This window comes from Lolium perenne, chromosome 2, assembly GCF_019359855.2.
Source record: "Lolium perenne isolate Kyuss_39 chromosome 2, Kyuss_2.0, whole genome shotgun sequence".
Lineage (NCBI taxonomy): Eukaryota > Viridiplantae > Streptophyta > Magnoliopsida > Poales > Poaceae > Lolium > Lolium perenne.
In genome coordinates this window covers 107035369-107058577 of record NC_067245.2, presented here as the reverse complement: position 1 = coordinate 107058577, position 23209 = coordinate 107035369, and the positions used below count along the sequence as shown (strand labels likewise).

The 23209-nt window shown below is 43.0% G+C and overlaps 1 long non-coding RNA gene across 1 annotated transcript; it reads left to right on the top strand.

Moving 5' to 3' along the window:
- Positions 1-19524: 19524 nt before the first annotated feature.
- On the top strand, positions 19525-19869 carry LOC139835195 (uncharacterized). Its single transcript, XR_011750939.1, has 2 exons — positions 19525-19667; positions 19756-19869. It is a non-coding gene; the product is annotated as an uncharacterized lncRNA (long non-coding RNA).
- The last annotated feature ends 3340 nt before the right edge of the window (positions 19870-23209 follow it).

Below are 23209 nucleotides of genomic sequence, written 5' to 3'. Positions count from 1 at the left end.
GTTGATAATTGTTAGAGGGGTGACAATAATGCATCCACCGACAGAGAGAGAGAGAGAGGGGTGGCCACGAAGAGAGAGAGAGAGGGGTGGCCACGAAGAGACGGGGAGGGGTATACTGCCCGTTAGATCAGTTGATCAACGGTTCATGGAGTCGATCCCTGTGACAATGGCTCAACCAATCAGGATAAGTTTGAGCTTCTGAGAGCATTTGTGATAGAACTTGAGGGCAAAACTGAGTAGTACTAACAATCCAAGGGCACATAAATAGTAAATAGACTAAGGGATTCAAACAAAAAGAATTACAAAATGAAAAATGCGTGTTTTGTTCAATATAATTCATATTGGGCTACATCAAATTATTTGCAATTCAAATATACATGAGTGTGACAATTATGGCATCATTTAGACAAACTATGTTTTTGGGGAAGATGTTTTGCAAAGGGGTTTGAGTGGAAAACCATGCATCTTCATAGCTACACTAGTGATTCTGAGAAGTGGCAATTTGTGGTAAAACTTGATTTATATATGTTTGTTAAGGTTTTCTTGGTGGCAGGTTGCGTAGGAAGACTCCATGAGTAGGTGCCACTATGTTTTTATTTTTTTGAATTTTTTTGCGCATGAAATGCCTCAATTAGATATGTTAATCTTATTTGTTGACTCTCTGTTGACTAGCTACTTGAGGGTAAAACTGAGTATATTGCACTTGCCAGTCTAAGTACTCGAGGGGAAAACTGAGTACAGATAAAATTTCTGTATAAGGCCCGAGGTTATAACTGAGTACACCAAAACGTCCCAGGGTTAGACTCGTGTCGCGGTGCACGCTGCAGCCGTGCATAGCGGACGCGTGTTGCGGTACACGCCACCTTCATCTTTATAGAGCCATTTTCCTCTCCCTCGACGCACGTTCGCACTGCAACCGCCTCTCCTGTCCCATCATCTTCTCCACAACCGAAGAAAAAACCCCGAAGAAAACCGCCGGCGATGGAGAAGAATGAGATGCCCATTGTCGGCGCATCAGCCGCCGGCGCATCGGCCGCTGCCCCCGTCCAGGCCCATGTCGCTGCTTCCAACGTAGCAGCCGGCGCATCAGCCACCGGCGCATCGGCCGCTGCCCCCGTCCAGGCCCTTGTCGCTGCTTCCAACGTAGCAGCCGGCGCATCAGCCGCCGGCGCATCGGCCGCCGCCACCGTCCAGGCCCCCGTCGCTTGGGACCCGTACGAACCAGTGCCGTACGTCGCGCCGGAGAACCCCTACGACACCAGCATCGTCAACGACGAGCCGGAGGTAACCCTTTGCTCCCTTGTTCTTATCCCATTTCAGTCCTTTCGTGTTAGATCTAGCGTTATTAGGGTTCCTCTGTTCCTAGTTCAATCCATTTGTGTTAGATCTAGCGTTATTAGGGTGCGTCTGTTCCTAGTTCAATCCTTTTGTGTTAGATCTTGCGTTATTAGTGCTTGTGATTTGCTTTTGTTTAAGATTTGTGCCGATGATGATGAATATTTGGGCACAAATCGATTCAGGGTTTGGTCAGTAAACAATTGGTGTGTTCAAATTTGTTGTGCATGATCTTTGGTTTACTCACTCAAATCCTGGATATAAGTGTGTCCAATGTAACTGAGGCTACCTCTTTTTTTCGAGCCCATATTATGATGCATGATCTTTGTTCACTCTCTGTTCCATCATCGTTGCAATTGACTCCGTGTTTTTTGCACGATCTTTGGTGCAACGTGACAGGTGCAGAGCAGCGACGTCGACAGCGACGACGAGTCCTTCCAAACCAAGACTCGTCACGTCCTCAGGAGGCTGCAGTCCGGCCATTACGATGGCCCCTTTGCTCGAGGCATTTACAAGTGCCCCTTCTGCAACAGGAAGCTCCGCGCCACCGACTTCAACTGCCTGGTGAACCATGCTGAATCCATTGGCAGATGCGGCACTAGAGTTGGAACGACGGTGAACGTGCATGCGTTCATGGACAAACACAAAGCACTTGAGATTCACCTGCGCAACCTCTGGGCGAGTCACAGGCGCAACCTTGAGGCGTTGAACATGCCTACTGCACTCTTTGTGTGTGACTGCTCTATCTGTAGAGCAGCTTAAATTCATGTAAAATGTAGCTTATGAGGGTTCTATCGGTACTATGTTGGCTGCTGTATGCAGCTTATCCTATATTTTTTCTGGATTTGTGCCCTAGATTTCCTACCTGATGGGTAAAAACGAAGGCATAAAGAAATGAATGTCGTTAAAAAACAGAAAGAGAAGCTGCTCTAGATTTGCTACCAATTTGGGCTATCAAATATGAATGAGATCGAGCGAGAGAGAGGAAAAAGGTACATTGAAAACTGCTAATCTGGGCGAAAGAGACAGAAACCACTCGTGCCCACGTCCCGGACCCACACGGCTCCACACGCTACGGCTCCACACGCTACGGCCCCACACGCTACGGCCACACAAACATGGTCTCGTCCTGTCCCACGCGGTTCTTTCCTACCAGCCCCACACGACGCGGCCCCACAAACGACACGACCCCACTCGTCAGCACGGAACGGCCAACTTAACGGATTCCTTCCGTCCGAGCTCTTTCTGCGGGTTTCAGATAAGGTCTTGGGGGAAACTGAGGAAAAACTAAGGAGCTGGGGAAAACTGAGCACAACTAAGGACCCGAGGGCACGAAAATAGAAATCCCTATATATAAAACTTCCTATAAGTTGCAAGCCTCATGTATCGAATACTAATAGTGCCCGCACCTTGTCCTAATTAGCTCGGATTTCCATGGATTATCATTGCATTACATATGTTTCAACCAAGTTTCACAAGGGGTACCTCCATGCCACATGTACAAAGGTCTAAGGAGAAAGTTCGCATTGGATTTCTCGCTTTTGATTATTCTCAACTTAGACATCCATACCGGGACAACATGGACAACAGACAAATGGACTCCTCTTTCAGCTTAAAGCTTTTGGCAACATAAATTTCTCATAAGAGATTTTTGAGGTTTAATGTCCATGCTGAAACTTCCACCATGTAAACATGGATTTGGTTAGCGGCCCAATGTTCTTCTCTAACAATATGCATACTCTAACCTTTTATCATGGTTATCTCCTTACTTCAGACAAGATGGACATGCATAGTAACTCACATGATATTTATGAAAAATATGATGATGGTGTCCCCATGTCAGCATGGTTACCACACAACAAGCAGCTTATAAGAACTAAGATACATAAGTGACATATTCCTCACCACAATATTTTTTTATGCTACTTTCCCATGAGCTATGTATTGCAAAAAAAAAAGGAATTACTTTGAAGATTTTAAAGGTAGCACATGTAAATTTACTTGGAGTGGCGGTGAAATACCACATATAGGTAGGTATGGTGGACACTTTTGGCATATTTTGGTTTTTGGTGGTTAGATGCACGAGTAGAGATCATACTTAGTACAGAATGAAGGCTAGCAAAAAGAAAGATAGGGACCAACTAAGAGAGCAATAATGGTCATAATCATGCATAGCGACAAAACTTATTAATTAAAGCATATGGTGATATTAAAAGTCTAAACTAAATGATCAATTCAACCCAATTGAAACATCAGAGAAGATCTTCCATTTGCATCACTATTAGTATGAAACCTTTTTACTCGTACCCAACACCAATCAACTTATTTGTAACTATTATCATTTATAATATTCATTAAAGACCAGAGAGCTAATCATATATAACTGAAGCATACTAACAAGCTCTGAACAAAATAGGAGTGAAAAACCAGAGCTAAACGCAGTACTAGCAAAAATAAAACCCTCGTTCAACAATAAGAGTGAAAACTAGAACGTTCATACAATTAAAACGGAGCGTGTCTCTCTCCCAAACAAACATGGTACGATGGTGCCCACTTTATTGAAAATAAAATACACAACAGAAAATAAAGACGCTACAAGAATAACACATAGTATATGAAGCAATAAAAATATAGTGAACAGAAGCAGGACCTGATATTTTTATTGATGAAGAAGGGGATGCCTTGGGCATCCCCAAGCTTTGACGCTTGTACTTCTTGAATATATATTGGGGTGACATGGGCATCCCCAAGCTTGAGCTTTTGTCCATTCTTCATCTCATCTCATCATTCTTCTTTCCTACACTTGAAAACTTCCTTCATACAAAACTCATCACAAATCTCATTAGCAGCGTTAGTGCAATGATAATATTAATCAAATCTACAAAGTTCAGTATGACATATGAAAAGCATTTTAATAAGCATTAGCTACTATAGCACAACTTCAATAAGGTTCTTTGATCAATAGAACTCAAAAAGGTGGGCAAAAAGATGCAAATGCAAAACAGTGCAAGAATCTGTCAAAACAGAACAGTTCGTAAAAATTGATTTTTGAAAAATATTTACGCTGCGTAACTCGAAAAACTCTAAACTAATGAAAGTTAGATAAATACCTGGGGAAGATTCTCGTAAATTGGCAGCTCAGACTTACGTTCTGGTGATTTTTGGCGATTTTTCTCGTGACGAACCAGAAACAGTAAACAAGATTGCAAATCCCCCAAATACCACTTTCTTTACCATTAGAGGCAATTCTTGGCACAAAAATAAAACAAACATGATAAGAAGAGGTCATTACAGTAGTAATGACTTCCAAGACTTAACAAAGCAGTAAATAACAGAAATATAAACATATTGGGTTGTCTCCCATAAAGCTCTTTCTTTATAGCCATTTAAGATGGACATGATTATTTGATGGAGCTCTCAAACCCCCCTTTTTTGTTGTTGTTTTCCAATTATAAGTGAAACTGACAAAGAAACAAGAACCAAATAAAGAACCTAATAAAACTAAATAGGATAAAACCAAAGATAATAAAAGCAACTATATACAATGCTTACATGTGGATGGGTAATATTGAGTTTGAAGGAGACAACCTCATGTTGGTTGATGAATAGGGGGATGCCTTGGGCATCCCCAAGCTTAGATATTTGCATCTTCTTGAATATTCTTGGAATCCATCTACACATTCCCAAGCTTGAGCTCTTGCATCCTCTTGTTCATCTCATATCACCATATTGATTGGAACTTAAAAACTGCATCCACATAAAGCTTCACAAAACTCATTAGTAGGTTAGTACTCATTAACTAAAATCCACAAGTGTTCAAGTATCCCTAATTTCTATAAAATCTATCAAATATTTAGCCACTGTAATACTGAGGTTTCTTATTATTTCAATTGTACATCGAAAACGAAGGAAACTTTTGAATCCTAAGTACAATATTTAAACAAAGAGAATAGAAATCTATCAAAACTGAACACTCTGTAAAGATGTCACTCGATGAGATAGTTACGTAGCTCAAATCGAAAAACTCATGATTAATGAAAGACAGATCATAACCTCAGGTCTATGCACAAAAAATTTCAGATCAAAATGTCATACTGAGATTTTTCATGAATCAATCCGTAAAGATTGAATTATTAGATCTGTCTATGTATCTCAAATCAGAAAAGTCAGAACTAACGAAAGTTAGATAGCAAACACTACTATGCACTCAAGAAATTTCAGATCAAGATCACGTTCTGGTTTATTTTTAAAATTTTCTACAGTGGAGCACAGGAAATCTGTTTTCTAGGCAGCACAGTGACAAACTTGCATAACAAACTAGGGGTTATCTATACGTTCTATTTACAGCGTGATATGTACACTATATACACTATATACACTATTTACAAGTTTTTAATGAAAAGCTTCCATGGAAAGAATTGTTTTGGTTTCGCAGGCATGAACACAAGTGTTCAAGGTCGACCCCCACTTCACCATTACTCATCTTTCCAATCACTTTTCTTTTCTGAATACATTTTTTTATTTTTTTATATAAGAAGTACAACTAATTTTTTTTGTAATTCGGATTCCCTATCCATACAAGAGATAGAGAACAACTAGGTACAAGAAGTAAAACTACTTAGAGATAAAACAACCAAGTGCACACGAAAATATTCACCTACGCTATGGCTCCCCGGCAACGGCGCCAGAAAAGGTCTTGATAACCCACAAGTATAGGGGATCGCGTGTAGCCTTTTCGATAAGTAAGAGTGTTGAACCCAATGAGGAGCTAAAGGTAGGATAAACATTCTCTCAAGTTCTATCAACCACTGATACAACTCTACGCACACTAAGCGTTTGCAATATATAGGAAATAAAACTAGAGCGATAACGGGTATGAGAGGTGACTTTGTAGAACAATAAAATACACGGAATAAATGTTAGTGCTGCAGCAATAAAACAAACTAAACTAACAGTACCATGAGTATGGAAAGGCGGTGGTAATAGTGGTGCCTTTGTCCAAGATCAATTAGTGAAAATCTTGGGTTCAATGTCTTCGATGCAGCTTTCTATGTAGGAGAGGCTCCCTCCGGGATTACAAGTACTATATGATTGGCTTGCTAGCAAACATCCGTAAATACTAGCAAGCATTAAGGTTTCCCCAACCATAGCCTTAAGTAAATGGTCCTCTTACTCTCATACATGCAACTATCCGGTTCGCGTCCTCAGGTTTCTGTCACTCCGGCAGAACTTCCCCCTTCTAGTATACAAGTACTACCAACCCTATGGTGCTTGATCCATGCGCGCACAAATATAATGGGCACCAAGAACGGTAACATATCAACATACGACTCTAATGAACCAAAGAGAAACAACCAATCAATCAATGAACAAATAAACTATGGCAACATGACATAGATCATAGGATTATAACTTATAGCATCAAACACCATGTTTACATAGGGCGGTACAGAGGTTTGTGAGAGGATGGACCACTGAATACAATGAGGAGTTGGTGATGGATATGGCGGTGAAGACGTCGAAGAGGGGCTCAACGAGGAGCGCCGGGAGGCAGAGGCGTGGGCGGCGTCGGCGGCGGTGCGGGGGACTCCTTCCCCGCCGCCGGCATCATGGGGGAGCGCCGCCCCTTAGCCTTCTTCTTCCTTGAGTTGGTGCTGGTGTAGATGAGTGTTTCCCCCTCCTTGGCTGACGATTTTCGTGACAATGCTTGGGGGCCTCCAAAAATAGGGTTTTCCATCAATATATAGTGTTGGAGATGCAATCTAGGCCATGGGATGGATGCCCCTTTGATCCAAGGGCTCTTGGGCACCTCTAGAACCTTCCTAGGACTCCCCTTTGTCCTTTATGAGCCTCACAACTCGTGGCTGGGCCGAAATATCCAGGTATGAAAAGAGTTTGTGTCAAATACGTCACCAACTTTCGGAGTCCCGAGACTGCACGAATCTCCGCAGTAATTCTGCTCTGCTGGATGCATCCGTTGTCCGTTCTGGACGAATAAGATGTCCAAATTGTTTGGTTTGAAATTCTTTACAACTTTGTAGTTTACGACTTTTCCATTGGACGTCGTTTTGATGGAGTTTCGAAGCGATCTTTGAAAAGTGTTCAGTAGGGACAGATTCCGGGAAATTCCAGATTTCACCATAATGACCTATTTCCTTCCATATTTGCCTATTTCCTGCACAGCAAAGTTAAAACCAATAACTTGTGCACTTTTGCAATTATTAATAGGTTAGTCCCTTAAAACATATAGTAATTGGTGTAAAACAAGCATGGAACATCAAAAATTATAGATACGTTTGCGACATATCAGTTGTCAATCTCACCGGCTTGCTGTAAACAAAGGATTAAACGTATGGTGTGAAGAATGATGTTTGTTTGCAAAGAATAATAGAGAACAATGATTGCAGTAGGTTGTATTTCAGATGTAAAAGAATGGACCGGGGTCCACAGTTCACTAGTGGTGTCTCTCCAATAAGATAAATAGCATGTTGGGTGAACAAATTACAGTTGGACAATTGACAAATATAGAGGGCATAACAATGCACATACATATCATGATGACTACTATGAGATTTACTTAGGGCATTACGACAAAGAACATAGACCGCTATCCAGCATACATCTATGGCTAAAAAGTCCACCTTCGGGTTAGCATCCGCACCCCTTCCAGTATTAAGTTGCAAAGAACAGACAATTGCATTAAGTACTGTGTGTAATGTAAACAATACAAATATCTTTAGACAAAGCATTGATGTTTTATCCATAGTGGCAACAGCACATCCATAACCTTAGAACTTTCTGTCACTGTCCCAGATTCAATGAAGGCATGAACCCACTATCGAGCATAAATACTCCCTCTTGGAGTTACAAGTATGAACATTACAAATAGATTATCTTCTCCTCTTGTGCTATCATGTTTAGATCTTGTGAGCTGCCTATCATGATCAAGATCATCTATTTGTAATGCTACATGTTGTGTTTGTTGGGATCCGATGAATATGGAATACTATGTCAAGTTGATTATTGATCTATCATATATGTGTTGTTTATGATCTTGCATGCTCTCCGTTGCTAGTAGAGGCTCTGGCCAAGTTGATAGTTGTAACTCCAAGAGGGGGTATTTATGCTCGATAGTGGGTTGATGCCTCCATTGAATCTGGGAAAGTGAAAGAAAGTTCTAAGGTTATGGATGTGTTGTTGCCACTAGGGATAAAACATCAATGCTTTGTCTAACGATATTTGTATTGTTTACATTACGCACAGTACTTAATGCAATTGTCTGTTGTTTGCAACTTAATACTGGAAGGGGTGCGGATGCTAACCCGAAGGTGGACTTTTTAGGCATAGATGCATGCTGGATAGCGGTCTATGTTCTTTGTCGTAATGCCCTAAGTAAATCTCATAGTAGTCATCATGATATGTATGTGCATTGTTATGCCCTCTCTATTTGTCAATTGCTCAACTGTAATTTGTTCACCCAACATGCTATTTATCTTATTAGAGAGACACCACTAGTGAACCGTGGACCCCGGTCCATTCTTTTACATCTGAAATACAACCTACTGCAATCATTGTTCTCCGTTATTCTTTGCAAACAAACATCATTCTCCACACCATACGTTTAATCCTTTGTTTACAGCAAGCCGGTGAGATTGACAACCTCACTATTAAGTTGGGGCAAAGTATTTTGATTGTGTTGTGCAGGTTCCACATTGGCGCCGGAATCCCTGGTGTTGCGCCGCACTACACTTCTTCACCAACAACCTTCACGTGGCCTTCATCTCCTACTGGTTCGATAACCTTGGTTTCTTACTGAGGGAAAACTTGTTGTTGTGCGCATCACACCTTCCTCTTGGGGTTCCCAATGGACGTGTGCATCACACGCCATCAGCGACTTGGAGGTACCATTTGCCAATCTCCAGCGGTACACCATGAAGTTTAACCCTACGAAGTGCATCTTCGGGGTACCTGGGCAAGCAAATTGGCTTCATTGTCTTCAAGCAAGGCATTGAGGTCAACCTGGAGAAAATCGAGGCGATCCACACCATTGTGAGGCCATGTTGTATCAGAGATGTCCAATGACTCGGTGCATGCGTTGCTGTCGTAAGCTGCTTCATTGCGTGACTAGGATAAAGGGCGTTGCACTTGTACCGGCTCTTAAAGAAAGCCGACAAGTTCATGTGGAATAAGGAAGCCGACATGGTCTTCGAGGCTTTGAAGAAGAAAATATCAGTTCTAGAGGACAAACTCCCAATGAGCCTATGATGCTCTACCTTGTGGTGACTAATCGGGTGATCAGTGTATTCATCGTGGTTGAGTGCAAAGAAGAAAACAAGGCGCTTTGAGTGCAACAACCGGTTTACTACGTCAATAAAGTTCTGAGGGAGTCAAAACAACGCTATCCCCACTACCAAAAATTGGTTTATGTGGTATTTATGGCCTCACGAACACTGAAACACTATTTTCTGGGCATGTCATCTCAGTGGTGAGCTCCGATCGATCCGTTCTCCAACATAATCCAGAATCGAGAAGCAACCGTGCGGGTTGCCAAATGGGTGATGTCTACGAGAGCTTATATTCTTGTAGACAGTGTTGGGCCTCCAAGAGCAGAGGTTCGTAGAACAGCAGCAAGTTTCCCTTAAGTTGATCACCCAAGGTTTATCGAACTCAGGGAGGAAGAGGTCAAAGATATCCCTCTCAAGCAACCCTGCAACCACAAAGCAAGAAGTCTCTTGTGTCCCCAACACACCTAATAGGTGCACTAGTTCGGCGAAGAGATAGTGAAATACAGGTGGTATGAATAAATATAAGCAGTAGCAACAACACCAGAAAAGTGCTTTGCTGCCCAGGACTGGCGTGTGATTGATGGTGGTAATATTGCAGACAGTACAAATACAGTAAAACAGTAAACAAGCAGCGATAGCAGTATTTAGGAACAAGACCTAGGGATCATACTTTCACTAGTGGACACTCTCAACTTTGATCACATAACAGAATAAATAGATAGATGCTAGACTCTACACTCTCTTGTTGGATGATGAACACCACTAACTGTGTAGGATTACACGAACCCTCAATGCCGGAGTTAACAAGCTCCACAATATTCGATGTTCATATTTAAATAACCTTAGAGTGCACGACAGATCAACACAACCAAACCAAGTACTAACATAGCATGCACACTGTCACCTTCACGCTACGAAAGGAGGCATAGATCACATCAATACCATCATAGCAATAGTTAACTTCATAATCTACAAGAGATCACAATCATAGCCTACGCCAAGTACTAACACGATGCACACACTGTCACCATTACACCGTGCAGGAGGAATAAACTACTTTAATAACATCACTAGAGTAGCACATAGATGAATTGTGATACAAAACTCATATGAATCTCAATCATGTAAGGCAGCTCATGAGATCATTGTATTGAAGTACATAGGAGAGAGATTAACCACATAGCTACCGGTACAGCCCCGAGCCTCGATGGAGAACTACTCACTCCTCATGGGAGACAGCAGCGGTGATGAAGATGGCGGTGGTGTCGATGGAGAAGCCTTCCGGGGGCACTTCCCCGTCTCGGCGGCGTGCCGGAACAGAGACTCCTGTCCCCCAGATCTTGGCTTCGCGATGGCGGCGGCTCTGGAAGGTTTCTCGTGCCGTGGCTTTTTCGTATCGAGGTTTTAGGTCGAGGGGCTTCTTATAGGCGAAGAGGCGGCGTCAGAAGATCAACGAGGCGACGACACGCTAGGGGGCGCGGGCCACCCCCAGGCCGCGCCGGCCTACCATCTGGTGGGCCTGTGGCCCCCCTCTGGCCTCTCTCGGGTGTTCTGGATGCTTCCGGGGATTCTAAGATGCTGGGCGTTGATTTCGTCCGATTCCGAGAATATTTCCTTACTAGGATTTCTGAAACCAAAAACAGCAGAAAACAGCAACTGGCCCTTCGGTATCTCGTCAATAGGTTAGTTCCGGAAAACGCATAAATATGACATAAAGTATGCATAAAACATGTAGATATCATCAATAATGTGGCATGGAACATAAGAAATTATCGATACGTCGGAGACGTATCAGCATCCCCAAGCTTAGTTTCTGCTCGTCCCGAGCAGGTAAACGATAACAAAGATAATTTCTGGAGTGACATGCCATCATAACCTTGATCATACTATTGTAAGCATATGTAATGAATGCAGCGATCAAAACAATGGTAAATGACATGAGTAAACAAATGAATCATATAGCAAAGACTTTTCATGAATAGTACTTCAAGACAAGCATCAATAAGTCTTGCATAAGAGTTAACTCATAAAGCAATAATTCAAAGTAAAGGCATTGAAGCAACACAAAGGAAGATTAAGTTTCAGCGGTTGCTTTCGACTTATAACATGTATATCTCATGGATAGTTGTCAATGTAGAGTAATATAACAAGTGCAATATGGAAGTATGTAGGAATCAATGCACAGTTCACACAAGTGTTTGCTTCTTGAGGTGGAGAGAGATAGGTGAACTGACTCAACATAAAAGTAAAAGAAAGGCCCTTCGCAGAGGGAAGCATTGATTGCTATATTTGTGCTAGAGCTTTGGTTTTGAAAACAAGAAACAATTTTGTCAACGGTAGTAATAAAGCATATGTGTTATGTAAATTATATCTTACAAGTTGCAAGCCTCATGCATAGTATACTAATAGTGCCCGCACCTTGTCCTAATTAGCTCGGATTACCTGGATTATCATTGCAATGCATATGTTTTAACCAAGTGTCACAAAGGGGTACCTCTATGCCGCCTGTACAAAGGTCTAAGGAGAAAGCTCGCATTGGATTTCTCGCTTTTGATTATTCTCAACTTAGACATCCATACCGGGACAACATAGACAACAGATAATGGACTCCTCTTTAATGCGTAAGCATGTAGCAACAATTAATTTTCTCATATGAGATTGAGGATATATGTCCGAAACTGAAACTTCCACCATGATTCATGGCTTTAGTTAGCGGCCCAATGTTCTTCTCTAACATTATGCATGCTCTAACCATTTTATAAGTGGTAAATCTCCCTTACTTCAGACAAGACAGACATGCATAGCAACTCACATGATATTCAACAAAGAGTAGTTGATGGCGTCCCTAGGAACATGGTTATCGCACAACAAGCAACTTAATAAGAGATAAAGTGCATAAGTACATATTCAATACCACAATAGTTTTTAGGCTATTTGTCCCATGAGCTATATATTGCAAAGGTAGAGGATAGAAATTTAAAGGTAGCACTCAAGCAATTTACTTTGGAATGGCGGAGAAATACCATGTAGTAGGTGGGTATGGTGGACACAAATGGCATAGTGGTTGGCTCAAGGATTTTGGATGCATGAGAAGTATTCCCTCTCGATACAAGGTTTAGGCTAGCAAGGTTTATTTGAAACAAACACAAGGATGAACCGGTGCAGCAAAACTCACATAAAAGACATATTGTAAACATTATAAGACTCTACACCGTCTTCCTTGTTGTTCAAACTCTTTACTAGAAATTATCTAGACCTTAGAGAGACCAATTATGCAAACCAAATTTTAGCAAGCTCTATGTATTTCTTCATTAATAGGTGCAAAGTATATGATGCAAGAGCTTAAACATGAGCACAACAATTGCCAAGTATCACATTATCCAAGACATTTTAGAATTACTACATGTAGCATTTCCCGTTTCCAACCATATAACAATTAACGAAGCAATTTCAACCTTCGCCATGAAAATTAAAAGCTAAGAACACATGTGTTCATATGAACCAGCGGAGCGTGTATCTCTCCCACACAAGCATTTATTCAAACAAAAACAAAAACAAAAACAAACAGACGCTCCAAGTAAAGTACATAAGATGTGACCGAATAAAAATATAGTTTCAAGAGAAGGAACCTGATACTTTGTCGATGAAGAAGGGGATGCCTTGGGCATCCCCAAGCTTAGATGCTTGAGTCTTCTTGAAATATGCAGGGATGAACCACCGGGGCATCCCCAAGCTTAGAGTTTTCACTCTCCTTGATCATATTGTATCATCCTCCTCTCTTGACCCTTGAAAACTTCCTCCACACCAAACTCAAAACATCTCATTAGAGGGTTAGTGCATAATCAAAAATTCACATGTTCAGAGGTGACACAATCATTCTTAACACTTCTGGACATTGCTCAAAGCTACTGGAAGTTAATGGAACAAAGAAATCCATCCCACATAGCAAAAGAGGCAATGCGAAATAAAAGGCAGAATCTGTCAAAACAGAACAGTCCGTAAAGACGAATTTTAAAGAGGCACCAGACTTGCTCAAATGAAAATGCTCAAATTGAATGAAAGTTGTGTACATATCTGAGGATCACTCACGTAAATTGGCAGAATTTTCTGAGTTATCTACAGGGAACTCTGCCCAAATTTGTGACAGCAAAGAAATCTGTTTCTGCGAAGTAATCCAAATCTAGTATGAACCTTACTATCAAAGACTTTACTTGGCACAACAATGCAACAAAACTATGATAAGGAGAGGTTGCTACAGTAGTAACAACTTCCAAGACACAAATATAAAACAAAAGTACTGTAGCAAAATAAACACATGGGTTATCTCTCAAGAAGTTCTTTCTTTATAGCCATTAAGATGGGCTCAGCAGTTTTAATGATGCACTCGCAAGAAATAGTATTTGAAGCAAAAGAGAGCATCAAGAGGCAAATTCAAAACACATTTAAGTCTAACATGCTTCCTATGCATAGGAATCTTGTAAATAAACAAGTTCATGAAGAGTAAAGTGACAAGCATAGGAAGATAAAACAAGTGTAGCTTCAAAAATTTCAGCACATAGAGAGGTGTTTTAGTAACATGAAAATTTCTACAACCATATTTTCCTCTCTCATAATAACTTTCAGTAGCATCATGAGCAAATTCAACAATATAACTATCACATAAAGCATTCTTATCATGAGTCTCATGCATAAAATTAGTACTCTCCACATAAGCATAATCAATTCTATTAGTAATAGCGAGAGCAAATTCAACAGAGTAGCTATCATCAAATATATGAGGTATATTGTAATCATAATCAAATTTATCCTCCATAAAAGGTGGTACCTAAAGACTACTATCATTATAATCATCATAAATAGGAGGCAAAGTATCATCAAAGAAAATTTTCTCCTCAATGCTTGGGGGACTAAAAAGATCATGCTCATCAAAACCAGCTTCCCCAAGCTTAGAATTTTCCATAGCATTAGCAACAATAGTGTTCAAAGTGTTCATACTAATATGTTCCATGGGTTTTTTTAATTTTCGGATCAAACCATCCATGTCTTAACTCAGGAAAAAGAATAAAAAGCTCCATGTTGCTTTCCATTATGCCAAACTAGTGATAAACAAGAAACAAAAAGATGCAATTGCAGGATCTAAAGGAAATAGCTTCGAGTACTTACAATGGCGGAAAATAGCTTAGTAGCCGAGATCCGGAGTGTGAGTACCTTTTACCTTTCCTCCCCGGCAACGGCGCCAGAAAAGTGCTTGATGTCTACGGGAGCTTCTATTCTTGTAGACAGTGTTGGGCCTCCAAGAGCAGAGGTTTGTAGAACAGCAGCAAGTTTCCCTTAAGTGGATCACCCAAGGTTTATCGAACTCAGGGAGGAAGAGGTCAAAGATATCCCTCTCAAGCAACCCTGCAACCACAAAGCAAGAAGTCTCTTGTGTCCCCAACACACCTAATAGGTGCACTAGTTCGGCGAAGAGATAGTGAAATACAGGTGGTATGAATAAATATAAGCAGTAGCAACAACACCAGAAAAGTGCTTTGCTGCCCAGGACTGGCGTGTGATTGATGGTGGTAATATTGCAGACAGTACAAATACAGTAAAACAGTAAACAAGCAGCGATAGCAGTATTTAGGAACAAGGCCTAGGGATCATACTTTCACTAGTGGACACTCTCAACTTTGATCACATAACAGAATAAATAGATAGATGCTAGACTCTACACTCTCTTGTTGGATGATGAACACCACTAACTGTGTAGGATTACACGAACCCTCAATGCCGGAGTTAACAAGCTCCACAATATTCGATGTTCATATTTAAATAACCTTAGAGTGCACGACAGATCAACACAACCAAACCAAGTACTAACATAGCATGCACACTGTCACCTTCACGCTACGAAAGGAGGCATAGATCACATCAATACCATCATAGCAATAGTTAACTTCATAATCTACAAGAGATCACAATCATAGCCTACGCCAAGTACTAACACGATGCACACACTATCACCATTACACCGTGCAGGAGGAATAAACTACTTTAATAACATCACTAGAGTAGCACATAGATGAATTGTGATTCAAAACTCATATGAATCTCAATCATGTAAGGCAGCTCATGAGATCATTGTATTGAAGTACATAGGAGAGAGATTAACCACATAGCTACCGGTACAGCCCCGAGCCTCGATGGAGAACTACTCCCTCCTCATGGGAGACAGCAGCGGTGATGAAGATGGCGGTGGTGTCGATGGAGAAGCCTTCCGGGGGCACTTCCCCGTCCCGGCGGCGTGCCGGAACAGAGACTCCTTTCGCCCAGATCTTGGCTTCGCGATGGCGGCGGCTCTGGAAGGTTTCTCGTGCCGTGGCTTTTTCGTATCGAGGTTTTAGGTCGAGGGGCTTCTTATAGGCGAAGAGGCAGCGTCAGAAGGTCAACGAGGCGACGACACGCTAGGGGGGCGCGGGCCACCCCCAGGCCGCGCCGGCCTACCATCTGGTGGGCCTGTGGCCCCCTACGGCCTCTCTCGGGTGTTACGGATGCTTAGGGATTCTAATATGCTTTGGGCGTTGATTTCGTCCGATTCCGAGAATATTTCCTTACTAGGATTTCTGAAACCAAAAACAGCAGAAAACGACAAGCGGCCCTTCGGCATCTCGTCAATAGGTTAGTTCCGGAAAACGCATAAATATGACATAAAGTATGCATAAAACATGTAGATATCATCAATAATGTGGCATGGAACATAAGAAATTATCGATACGTCGGAGACGTATCAATGGGCCATCGAGTTGGTAGCATAGGAAGTTCACTACAAGCAGCGCAAGAGGATCAAGGCACATGCCCTAGCTGACTTCATGATTGACTGGACTGATTCCCAGGAAGAGCCATGAAACCAATTACGCATTATTGAAAGATGTATTTTGATAGGTCCAATATTTTAATCGTCTTGGGAGCTGGAGTTATCCTCGAATCGCCAAGCGAAATGCACTTGAAAAACGTGCTGCAAATACACTTCACGGCCACCAATAATGTGGCTGAGTACGAACCCCTCCTTCTTGTTTGTGTATGGCCAAGGCTATGGGCATTACTCGCACCAAATGTTATGGAGACTCGGACTTGGTAGTTCAGCAGTGCACCGACACCTGGGATGATTTAGATCCAAATATGGCTGCTTACCGTTAAGTCTCAACAATTTCGGAGGCCACTTCGAGGTATGGAGTTCAAGCAATCGAACAATGATACAACGAGGCATCATACACATTTTCATAGATCGGCTCCTCCAAAGGGACAATGCCAGCATGTGTGTCCCTTGAGCGTCTCCATAACACATCCGTCACGACGAAATCAGAGGTCGACACAACTACCAAACTCTCGCCGAGTCAAGACTAGTTGATATCACAATCACTGCCCGACATTGACTGAAACGTACCCGGCCTACTTACAACGCCAGGAGATACCTGAAGATAAGGTCATTGCATGCCAAGTTGCGCGCCACGCTGGATCTTCAACCAACATCGACAACCTGCTTTGCAAACGAAGTGCATCTAGGTTATTTATCCATTGTATATTATAGGAGGAAGGATTGAAGATTCTCTAGGAAATTCACTCAGGCGAGTGTGGACCCGCATCTTCCCTCTCGTTAGTCGTGAAAGCGTTTCGCTGTGGATTCTTCTGGTTGATAGTCAATGCCAATGCTATTGACCCAGTCAATAAGTCTGAGGACTATTAGAAGTCACAATCCAGCCACATATGCATGGTGAAAATCTGAAAACCATACCCTTCACGTGGCCATTCGCCGTGTGGGGGCTCGATATCGTTGGACCCTCCAAAAGAGCAAGAGAAGGCATGATCCATGTACTAGTCATGGTGGACAAGTTCTTCAAGTGGGTTGATGATAAGCCCATAAAAAATCTTGATGGATCGACAAAGACCACTCAAGGAGATAATTCATCGCTAGTTCGCTACGACTATCCGCATAGCAGCATCACCGATAATGGCTCCCACTTTGCCATGGGAAAGTTCAGAAAGTTCTGCAGACGCACATGCATACGACTCGTTTGCGAACGAGTTGGCAAGCTATCCAACTACTTGGCAATCATCCCTCTCAAATTGACTATTTGACAAGCAGCGAACACTTGTTTTTTTTGTTATACTCCCTCCGTGCAGAAATGTAAGACGTTTGGGATTTCACGTTCAACTTTTTCCACGTTACGAAATAATGTGACTTACCTATTTTGCCCTCGTGGCGTTGCGCACGGACGACCACGTTCCCCACTCTCTCCCCTCTCAATCATTCCCCCATGTCGCCGATCTCTCCCCACTTGCTCGCTCCTCCATGTCGCCGCACCCCATCGCCGGCGTCGTCTTCCTCTCGCGCCCCACCTCATCACCGGCGTTGTCTTCCTCTCGCGCCCCTGCGGCGCCGCCTTGCTCCCCACCACACAGTTTCCTCTCGCATCCCACCCTCAACGACGCAGGTAGTTAGAGCTCAAAGGTCGCATTTTTCTTGCTCTGGCTACGCGCTCCTGGGTGAAGAGGCACTACTCCGGCCTAGATCTGCGTGCGCTGGCAACGTATTGCTGGGCGGGAGGCCCTGGATTTGCGTGTGTCGGCGACGCATTGTTGGGCGGAAGGCCCTGGATTTCCGTGCGCCGACGATGTGCTGGAGGGCAAGGATGCACTGGATCTGCCCCAGGAGGAGCTGGAGAAACCCGATGCGGATGCCATCGGCGGCCGCGGGAGATCTGGCTGGTGTTCTCGGACGTGGGGTTCGGTTTCTCGTCCTAATCACCGCCGGGTACTCGCCGGCCTTCTCCATGTTGCATGCTGGTGCGTGGTGCCGTCACTGCCTGCCGCTGCAGCCTACGACGCTATCCACGCCCATTTGGTGAGTACCTCTGACTCTCTCCCCTCCCACTTTCTTGGCCCCTTTAGTTTGGTTCTCCTACATCTTGCGTCATGATTTAACATAGTTCGATCTGAGACCTTTTTGTGTGTGAACTTATATAAGTGTGCTGAATTCAGATATCTTGTTGCTGCTTTGCGTAGACTAAATACTGAGAATTTCCTCTTGCAGAGTTCTTGTACAAGGTCAAGAAGTGGAGGCTGAAAGTAAGCATGGCAACAGTTTCTTGGAGTTTAAGCACATAATAGGAAGAGAATCATCTGCAGTCCCCAAGAGTACCAAGGAAAATGGAGAGACCAACACTCAAAGTAATGATATTTATGGTTTTACCTGTTTCTAATTTTACCTGTTTCTGACTGCATTTCCTCTACAGACTACAGGAACTAAAATATCTTCTTATGTGAATTTTGTTTTTGTGTTTGATAGTCAATCAACCAAAAGTTTATCTAATTTCTGGTGTCCACAGGCTTTCATTAAAATATCACCCTGACAAGAATAAAGACAAGGATGCTCAGCAGAAATTCGAAGAGATAAATAATGGTAAGACACACACAACTATGTCCATATCAAGTACTTATACTGGTATTAGTATCTCGATCTATTTGCTGTTTTAGACATACTGAGTGTTGCATGTTGTCCCTTGAGCTTTTCGATGCAGAGAACTGTTTATTCCACATCTGCTTCTCTATGCAACTGATATATCAGTCCACCGAGAAGTTCTGTAACTCCTGTTAGCAAATTTCTTTTAATTCCATGATTATTTGCTAGGAGATAAATGATACTGACCGTGACTCTATCCTTTTGTGTAACCTTGAACTGTCTAAACCAAGCTGGTGTCACCTTTGCAGCGCATGAGATTCTATCAGATGAAGAGAAGAGGAAAAACTATGATCTCTACGGTGATGAGAAAGGTAACCGAGGGATTGGTGGTGGACATTTTGGGAACCATGAGGGCTTCACTGGTGGCGGTCCCAAGACTACCATGGCAAAACATTGAGGAGGTCACAATGCAAAGTTTCAACAAAGAAATAGCCGACCAAGGAATTGCTTGGATTTTGTTATTCTATACACAACAAGCAAAAGGTCAATTTGTTCTAGAAAGTGTCCTGGAGGATGTGGCTCGTTCATTGGATGGTGCAGTAAGGGTAAGCTGATCAGCTTTATTACATAATGCTGGTCCTTGACAGTTAACATATATCAAGAAATGCTTATATGCTGACTCTGTTGATGCAGGTTGGTAAGATAAATTGCGAGAAAGAAAAAGCTCTTTGCAAAAATTTGAGGGTCCTATATTGTTAAGTATGATTTGGGATTATGAATATAAGCACAAGATGCACTGTTATAGAATTTGAGGGTGATATCTGACATTTAGTAGCACTGAAACACAAGCACTGAAACACACAAGAGACAATTGACATGGGGCACGTATGGACCCACTTGTTGGCATTCACTAATTCAGCATGTGACCTTCTAGATGTTGCTTGGCCGAGCTGGCCTCTTCTGAAGACCATATACACACACTCAAAGGATCGTATGCCGCACCTAGAGGGGGGGGTGAATAGGTGCTAACCAATTTTTAGTTCTTTTTCAATTTAGGCTTGACACAAAGGTAAATTCTCTAGATATGCAACTAAGTGAATTTACCTATATGACAAGGTAATCAACTAAGCAAGATATAGCTACGCAATATAAGAGATAGAGGTAACCAAGAGTGCAGCACGCGGAGACACGGAGATGATTCCCGTAGTTCCCTTCCTTTGCAAGAAGGTACGTCTACGTTTGGAGGAGTGTGGTTGCTACGAAAGCCAAACCAACAGCCACGAAGGCTTCACTCAGATCTCCTATGAGCAACGCCACGAAGGCCTAGCCCACTTCCACTAAGGGATTTCCTCGAGGCGGAAACCGGTCCTTTACAAGGTTCTTGGGACACACATCCACAACCAAATTGGAGGCTCCCGAATCTGTAACAACACAACAATCAAGAACAATACATCAACACAAAACAACTAGGGATCCAAAGAGGAACACTAGCAAGAGGGCCCTCAAACAAATGATGGGGAAATGTAAATCGCTTCGGTGAGGATGTAGATCAGTGTCTTCTCCTTCGAATCTCCAAAGATCAAGAGCTTTGGTTGGGGGAGGAAGGAGATCTTGCAAATCTTGTGTTCTTGAGGTGGCTCTAATGGTGATGAAGCTTGGCAGATTTTTGTACAATGATTGAGCAAGGAGCAAGGTAGAAGAAGGGGGTATAAATACCCCCCTCCAAAATCCAACCGTTGGAGCTTCCGGGGGGGCGGATAATCCGGCCTAAGTTAGGGCCGGATAATCCGACCCAACCAAAAATCCGGCCCCTGGGAAAATCCGGCCAAATGTCTGGCCAAATGTCCGTCCCATGTCCAGAGCTGCATCGCCTCAGGTCCTTAGCCGATTTTGGGGGGGGGGCGGATATTTTGGAAATATCCGGCCCTGGGGAAAATCCGGGCAAATGTCCGGGCAATTATCCGACCCATGTCCAGGGAGTACTGAGCCACAAATCCTCTAGTCCTTAGCCGAAAATTGGGGGCCGGATATTTTGGAAATATCCGGCCCGGAATATCCGGCCTGGTGATCCTGTTACAGCTTCTTTTTGACACGTCTTACCACATCCATCACACATATATACATGTATCTATATAATCCCTGTACCACTTAATCAAACATTAGTGTATCACATACATTGACATCAAACACACAAAACATATTATGAGAGATGTTCTTTCAATCTCCCCCTTTTTGGTGTTTGATGACAATATACGGATTTGCAAAAGAATCACTATGGAGATCAAGCATGTTGGCAAAACATAGAGGCACTCCCCCTACATGTGTGCATACAAGTAATTTTCATTTGAATAAAAATACACAACACATAGGTGCGAGGTGCCTCAACACAAGGGGTATCCAACATGAGCTCTAACAAGAGACATAGACATATATGAAGTTGAGATAAGGTGATAGAAATCATACCCATATGGAGATATATAATACGGAGATATAGCATCACACACAATATAATAACCTTGATCTCAACATATAGAAATCTGAAAACCTTAACAATGTCTCACACCACATATAGCACATAGTTTTAAACGGAACAAACCAAATAGTTCAAATAAGAGGGAACACAAGCAATAAAGGAATGATAAACGCATATGTTTCTGCCCAAACCATGCAAATCCCCGAGAAAAGTCCTAATAGAACACTTCTCCCCTTTGGCATCGAGACGCCCAAAAGGGGAAAAGTGCGATGCTACTCGCCCCATGGAGATCACTCGGATCCCTCTTCGTCCTCGGACTGGTACACCTCTTCCTCTTCTTCATCTTCAGTGTCAGGGGCATCCGGAGAGTTGCGAGTGTAGTTGGTCCTCTGAATGCAGTCCTCAAGATCATTCCACGGAACCTGTGAAGAGTGCCACCCACTGTAACCTGGGTGAACTGGAGGCTGAGGTGGAGGTCCTTTCTCACCACTGAGCTTATGAAGAATGACCGCCTGAGTATGCTGAATCTCAGAATGCTCTCGGCTGGCCGCATAGTTCTCCTTATGAATCTCAATATTCATGCATAGAATGTGACGCTAAAACCAACTAAGCTTCCTCACTTGCTTCTTCATGGCAGGAAGATCAGCATGACGAGCAGGAGCAAAACCACCAGTGCGAGCATCTCCCATGAAGGAGTCAGGAGCAGGTGCAGCATGGGGAACCGGCTTAAGCTTGTAAGCCTTCTTGACAGTGTGCTTCACCAATGGGAACCGGCTCAAGTCTTCATCCATGGCCACATAGTTGTTGATGAGGAGCTGGATATATGGTGCATATGGTATGGTGGTCCGGGAGACCATGTCATCATGAATCTCATTAAAGATGAAGTCCATGACATCAAGAGAGAAGTCATGTTCCTCATTACCATCACGAGCACACCTAAGGCTGAGGTGCACAAGATCCACAAGAGCTCCCCGGAGTGCATCATTGTTTCCACCACTTGGAGCAATGGTGGCTCGAAAGAAACGGAGTACCTGACCGTAGATGGGAAGCAGCCCCTTGGTAGTACCAACTGCTCCAGAAGAGTTATAGAGATCAAAGAGCACATTTTTATCTGTCTTCTGAGGACCATGGAGGCGACGGCCTCCTTCTGCAGAAAGTCCAAGAATAGAGGAAAACCGGCGCAAGGTTGCCTCACAGTGAGTGGAGCTAGACATCCATTCCATAGTGCGCTCAGCATCTTTCTTGATGGCCAGAGTAGCAAAGAATTGCTTAATCAACTCTGGACTGTAGTCACACTGAATCTTCATCAGATCGTGCAAGCCCATCCTACCTGTCACCCAGATGGCATCCTCAAAATGATTATTGACTGCCAGAAGATCCACATTGATTGCTTGCATGGGACGCACTTTCCTCATGGGCTCATAAATATCCTTGTAGATGAACTCCTGCTCCAAGCACCAGAAGCGCCTGCCCTTTATCTCATCATCCCTTGGAAGGTCTTCATACGGATTGCTGCATAAGAGACAATGTCCATTGTCTTGTAGTTATCCCTAGGAGCCTTGTTCTTCTGCCTAGAAGCTGTGGACTTGCGATGAGCATTCGGTGCGAATTCATCACTTGACCGATCATGCCTTGGGCGCCTCCGAGAACCCCGAGAAACACTACCTGTGAACA